At 46.7% G+C, this 7018-nt stretch overlaps 1 pseudogene across 3 annotated transcripts; it reads right to left on the reverse strand.

Annotated features, from left to right (window-relative positions):
• Positions 1-888: 888 nt before the first annotated feature.
• On the reverse strand, positions 889-5563 carry LOC125538223 (G-type lectin S-receptor-like serine/threonine-protein kinase At2g19130 pseudogene; annotated as a pseudogene). 3 transcript variants are annotated; one of them, XR_015616787.1, is made up of 3 exons: positions 5410-5563; positions 4287-4692; positions 889-3733 (listed from the first exon to the last, which is right to left on the reverse strand). The product of XR_015616787.1 is annotated as a G-type lectin S-receptor-like serine/threonine-protein kinase At2g19130 pseudogene, transcript variant X2 (transcript). The 3 variants fall into 3 exon arrangements; XR_015616786.1 differs by having other exon boundaries at positions 3822-4692; XR_015616788.1 differs by having other exon boundaries at positions 889-4695.
• Between the last annotated feature and the right edge of the window lie 1455 nt (positions 5564-7018).

The raw sequence follows: 7018 nt of genomic DNA on the forward strand, positions 1-7018 counted from the left end.
TTGTCCGAAAAAAGATTACGTACATTCATTCTGACCCATATTTCTTTTATCTAGATTTTCAAATTTAAAATTATTCGAATTCAAACAAAATTTTGTTGATTTGTCCCAAAAAATACGTACATTCATTGGGCACTAATTTTCCTTTTATCCTTATTTTCAAATTTTAAATTATTTGAATACAAACAAAAAATTAGATGATTGGTCCAAAAAACTATATTCCGCTTTTCTCGTTTGGTTTCTACTTTAACTTGTACGGTTTATCTTATATAAAAGCTAATTGTGCTCTATAAACATCAACAGTAAGGAGGTCAAGTGGCTATCTAAGCGAGGCTAATCATAGAAGGTCGTGTGTTTGAATCCTGCTGCCGCTCTAGCACTTTTCATTCTATTTGAGGATTTCCTGCATAAATAAATAAAATGCAAGGGTGCTTTTTGAAAAAAAATGCATGCAGATTACCCACTGCGTCAGCCACTGATAGTGGGCCCCTGCCATGTTGGTATGCCAAACGTGCACATGATACAGTAGAAAAGCACCGTTTATGAACGGAAAGACAAGTTAGATGACCAAAAACACGTATTTTACAAGTTTATGCACCAAACTGACCGTCGCGTGCAAGTTCTGTGACTTATGATGTATTTACCTCTAAATTTAAGGTATATATGGTTCCATCCAAATCATTAGCAACACTTTGCACAGTTAAAACTGGTCAGGTCCAGTGACCACTAACTGTCAGATTAAATAGGGCAAGGCAGCAAATCATGAAACGATGCACACATACATTCCAGTGAAGAAGCGAACAAAGTCACCACGAAGCAAAGCAAAAAGAGCAGCCAGAACAAAAATGTATTCCTTTGCATTGACAAAATCAATCATACAAGAGGTCGCACTGAACTTCTGACGAATTTTATTTCATACCTGTGAAAGATTAGAACGACTAGACTGATGATTTACACACCTGGTACAGAGTCAAGCTTAAATTACACAGCTATTGGGTATCATTCTTCTTGCTCCCTCTCAGACTTTCTTACTATGTTTCACATACAGATAGATGTTTGCTTCTTATGTATGCCATGCTGCATCTTCATTATTCTGATTCATTACAGAGGTAGGAGTACTCCTTGTAATAACCTGAAGTAGTCTTGGAATGGGAGGCATGTCAAGATCAGATAGACCCTCTAGAGCACGAACAACTTCTCCCATTGTCGGCCGATCAAACTCATCATCCTGAATGCACCAACAAGCAACCTTGCATAACCGTTCAGCCTCCTCTAGATTCACATCACCAGATAATTTGTCATCCACCAAGCTTGCCACATCTCCCTCGAGAAGCATATGTGCAGCATGCACAGGGAAGAAAACATCACAATCACCACCTGCAGTGTATTGTTCAAGTGAATTCGGTCTTCCTGATATGATTTCCATTAGCACCATCCCATAGCCGTAAACATCGACTTTTGGTGTGATAGCAACCCCGCTTATCCATTCGGGAGCAAGGTATCCTACGGTTCCTCTTGCTGTAGTCAGAACCCGGCTAAAATCCCTCCCTATTAACTTGGCCATACCAAAGTCAGCAATTTTAGCAACAAACGACTTATCGAGGAGTATATTTTGTGGCTTGATATCACAGTGTATGATCAAGTCTTGGCAGCTCTCATGCAGGTAAGTCAGCCCCCTAGCAACTCCCAGAGCTATTTTATACCTGGTACACCAGTTTAAAACTGTGTTGTTGTTCTGAAATAGATGGATGTCAAGAGAACGATTTGGCATGTGCTCATATGCAAGTAACCTTTGTTCACCCTCGCAGCAGAAACCGATCAGTCTAACTAAATTGATATGTTGTATAACCCCGACTGAAGTCACCTCGGCCCTAAATTGTTTTTCTCCTTGACAAGCACCATCAAGCCTTTTCACTGCCATCGTAGCTGAGTCAGTCAGATATGCCTTGAACACAGAACCAAAGCCGCCGGCACCTAGCTTCTTGGAGAAATTTCTTGTTGCCCTCTGCAAATCAGTGTATCTAAATGCAATAATTCCACCACCATCTTGAGGATTTTTCAGTGTACCACCAGACCAGCCTCTATTGTTCCTCCGAATCATCAGTAGAACAACTAGCAATATAATTGCCAGCAACCCCAGGGCACTGACAATGGTAACTGCCAAAATCCGAATTGTCACTCTTCTGCCAGGTTTCTGATTTTGCATCTCTTTTGCAGCAAGGCGAAGATAAACTGCACTATCGTTTGTATCAGTAGTGTCAGCATGCTGCTGTTTTACATTGACGAGTTCCTCATGCCAAATAGAGCATGTACTGTAGGTGAAAGAATATGCAGTGCAAGAGCAATTTCTTAGGCAAACTTCTGCACATTCTCTATCACTGGTAGCAGCGCCTACGTTGCCGGAATTCCGAGGCAATTTCACATTGGACAAGGAGTAGAATTTATCGGTCATTCCTGCGGTACTCCTATTACTGCCACAATTTAAAGGAGTATTTCTCACACATCCACCGCTTCTATCATTTAGCTCCCAATCCTCCGGGGATCTTATGGAGAAGCCCTTCATACAGCTACAATATGGAGCTGAGTTGTCATCGCACACAGTGAATGGTCCACAGAGAGCATAGACATCACACTGAGCTCTGGGGTTGGAGTAGGAACCTAACCAATCCTGTGAGACCTCATCCCAGATTAAAGTCTTCAGTTGACCAGAAACATCAAGTAGATGATGCATGATCATCGTGTCGTTCAGTAAGCTGAATGTGAAGTACTCTTCATTTGTGTTGTTGACAAACTTGAAGTCTATCAAATTGTGGCTTAACATCTCCGGAATGGTGCTAAAATACTGTCCATTCCATTCCCCGCTAGACCAGTATACTATGGATGAGTTCAAAAGCGTAAGGATCAACCTGTTAGGAACTAACTCGTTACAGTAACGACCACGAGCTGGGTCAATTGAATTCTTACTGGAAACAAGACGGCGAGTCAAACCAGTGACCTTGTCTCGGCCGATCTTAGCATCAGGGAGGAAAGTATTTGTTGGGTGATCAAAACTTTGCCATAGAATGTCGGATGAGTTTGAGGCATTTTGTAGGACAAGATTTCCATTGTTCATGAGCATGGCAATGGTGGTGTTAGTTCTAATACTAACTCCGCTGGACCAGATCATGGAATTGGTGGCTTGATCTAAGATGACAAGATTGCCATCTTCAGAAATTATGAACCTAACCAAAGCGGGTTGAGTGATTGGATCATCACGGTTTGCAAGCCACACGGGAGTTATCTTGGGGACTTTATTGAACCAAATGCCTAGGTACCAGTTCAAGGTGTCGTGGGACTTACTGCCAGTTTGGAAGAAGCCTGCCGCGAACTTGCCATTCAGGGAGACAAGCTTGTCACTGACACCGCAAACAAGTCTTTGGCCAGGTGCAATTGAGTCGATGGCAGCAGAGGATGCATGGATGTGTAGGGTGAAAATAAATCCAAGAAGTAATGGGTGAAGAAGCATATTGAAGTTGAGCAGACGGGGAAACAATCTGCCACTGATAAGAAGCACAGAATGGGTAGCGCTGCTAGGAGGCAACGAAAACAAAGTACAAGACACTAAGAAAGGTCAAGAATAGGCATGGTGGAGACTGGAGAACGCGGTAGGTACCCTTGCCGTGGGGGCACAGCTGAAATGGTAACCACAAAACTGTTCAGTGAAACGTCCTGACAATGACATGAGCCTTGAGTGCACCTGCCAGGAAACAACCATAAAGCGGCCAGGTTCAGTCAGGATCAAGGAAAGATTTTTTTTAGGCAAAGCATCAAGGAAAGTGAGAAACCTGAACAGCGACAGAAGCGTTAGAAGGCCCTAGATTGGGCGGTCTATTGTACAGAAATAGTCCACGGGAAATATCACTACGGAGAAAAAAGAAACAAATTGAAACTTCGTCACGTTCTACAAAAATCACAAATAGCAAATTCTCGATGTCGAGATTTAGTTGTTTTACTACTCGAACGACCTAATTGAGGATGCTCCGGCGAATTTCAAACAACTTTTGTGGCTACAACTGTACCATCACATGCTGTAATTCAGATAATCCCGCATGCATACAGAAGTGCATCAAATCTTGAAAGAACAGACATTTTCACAAAGCAGTGAAGCACCAGTAACATTGCATTGAACAATCCAGAGTCGATCCATTGCTACACGATAGTAAGCAACAAGTGACAAACCAATCTAAATTCTAACATACCAAGAACATCAACAGCAGCAAAGACCAAATTCAAGGTGTTGCGAGACTTACTGCCTGGTTGGAAGAAGCCAAGTGCAAACTTGCCACCTAGGGAGACAAGCTTGTCACCGACACGGCAAACAAGTCCTTGGCCAGGTGAAATGGAGTCAATGGCAGCAGAGGATGCAGGAATTTATAAGGTGAAAACATGGCCAAGAAGCAGTAGGTGAAGAAACATGTTGAAGTTGAGCAGACCAGGAAACAAGCTGCCACTGATAAGAAGCACGGAATGGGTAGCGGTGCTTTAATATTAAGAAGCAACGAAAACATGGCGAAGTAACACAGGACAAGACTAGGCATGGTGGAGACTGGAGAACGCGACGGGCACCCTTGCTGTTGGGCACGGCTGTAAAAAAAACTTGAGCGGTCACCTGCCAACAAACATCCTGACAATTACCATCAGACCTTGAGTGGTCACCTGCTAACAAACAACCATAAAGTGGTTAGGTTCTATCAGCATCAGGGAAACAGAGATACCTGAACAACAGCTAACTAACATAAAACCTTGAGTGATCACATGCCATCAGTCTTCGGAACCCTTGGAGGTCTACCGTAAGTACTACAATTCCGCGGTCACATCAAATTACCTTCAGCCTTTGCTAGCGGTAACTAGTAAAGATCACTGGCACTATACTGCTTGGTACTCAGGGAACTACATCATTGGTGGAGCTTCAGATTTCGCGATGCCAACTATCTTGACACCAGAATGCATTGCCCTCTCCAGGCTAGCAGCATGCGTTTTCGTCAGCATATTATCCTATACTCATAGAAGGGCATAACTCCTGACGTCCTTTGAAATTTCAAAAAATTGCATTGATCACAACCCATCTTAGCAGAACAATTCAAACAACTAGAATGGGTCCGTCATCTATATTACACAAAGTCCAGGCCTCCGAGTCCTGGTACTCAGCTCAGTGACTCAAAGCGTCGCATTCAATATTCAGAGAAGTAGAAGTAAACAAATCTGCTCGAATCTTCAGAGAAGACACCCTCAGTACTACTTCCGTTTTAGGACCGCCCTACCAAAATTTCTTGAACAAGAACCTTCTTGAAGCTTGGGACTGTATCTACCAGAAATTTAGGCTCAAAATAACTAGAGACTAGTAAGGCTAATCTGAATAATGATTTCCTTTACCGAGGGATAGGCTGCGGCCTGCGCTGCGGGGAACGAGCTCGATCTACCGAGGCTCCCGCCGACTCGCCGCCATGTGGGGCACTGGGAGAGCGGAGCCATCCCCGAAATGCTCACCGTTTGCTGATGGGTCGGATCGTGGACGAGCAAGGGGCCTAAGCCGGCCTTGTTGTTCGGCTGTCACGGAGAAGGCCCAACACCAAGAACAAACCTACAGAAATAAGCCCATAGAAGGGTTTGCTAAAACAAAAAGATCAGAAAAAACAGAGAGAGACTGCTCGCTCACGGAATGGTTATGTCTGCTACTCGTGTAGACAACTGAAGATGTTCCACTAGATTCCACACAAATGCCAAATCACAATGCTTTCAAAGAACAAAATTCAGATGATCCCACATGCGTAAAGAAATGCATTGAACACAACCGTTCACAAAGCAATGAAGCAGGAGTAACATTTCAATGAACAATTCTGAGGTAAACCATCGCTATCAGATTGTACTTCCTCCGTTCACGAATCTAAGATAGTACCTATGTGCGCAGATTTCGTGTTTGATGTGCGCATATTTTTATAGTTGCTAGAAAGGTAGCAAGACGAGTGAGAATGCATGACTAAGGCATCTCCAACGCCGAGCCTCAAAACGCCCGTAACCGTCTGGACTGTGTGAATTGGACATGTTGTGCCGTTAAACACGGTCCTGCACCGGTCCGTAGGACGGTCCGGACGCACTTTCTCCCGCAAACCGGACAAAAATATGGGGCATTTGCGGGCGTCCACACAGCACCCACGCCCGCTTCTGACCATCTTGATCCAGCTGCCCGCATTCATGTCATTGTAGAGCGGCCACTCCACATTGAAGTTAACCCAGAGCAGACGCGACCTTTCACCGCATCCGCCATTGAAGTGGCGCACCGGCCGAGGGCGCCGCCCGCGACGCGTCCCCAATGTCCGCGCCTGTTCAATGCTAGAGACGCGCTGCTGGATGGGACGGGACGGATATCTACCACACCCGTTCAATGCCCCGTCCGTCCGTATGCCGCCATTAAGCAGGCTCGCAGGTCGAGAAAACAACTCCGGCGATGCGCATTGACGCACCTGGACGCCTGGCCTCACCAGAATCCGCTATTTAAAGGCGGTTACACATAAGAAATCTCTCTCCCGCGACCGCGTCGCCCCCGCGGGCGGCCGGTCGCGACCAACCTCCTCCCCCGCGCGCCTCTCCCTCCCCCTTCCTCCCTGTCGCCGGCGCCCGCTGCGGGCCTGGCCCGGGCGACGCTGGTGGCGGCGGCCCCCTGGCCTTTCCCCTCTCGGGTGTCCGCCGGCGCGGGACGGGGCGGCCCCGGGCGTTGTTTCTAGGCGGCGGCGGTCAAGCGCGGCGGCGGGGGTTCCTGGCGTGAGCGGGGGCGGACTTCTGGACGGCGGCATCGCCGTTGGCGGTGGGGCGACGCGGCGGCACGGTCTGGCAGCACCCGCTCAGCCCAGATCTGGGCCCTTCGGGCCTCATCTAGGCCTGGGCGGGCCGGCGGCGGGGTGGGTCTGCTTCGTGGCTTCCGGGAGGCAGGGGAGAGGCGATGAGCGGCAGGGTGCTGGCAGCGCCATTGCCGGCTTGCTGCAGC

The sequence above is a fragment of the Triticum urartu genome, chromosome 2A, assembly GCF_056163025.1.
Source record: "Triticum urartu cultivar PI428250 chromosome 2A, HENAU_Tu73, whole genome shotgun sequence".
NCBI classification, from domain to species: Eukaryota; Viridiplantae; Streptophyta; class Magnoliopsida; order Poales; family Poaceae; genus Triticum; species Triticum urartu.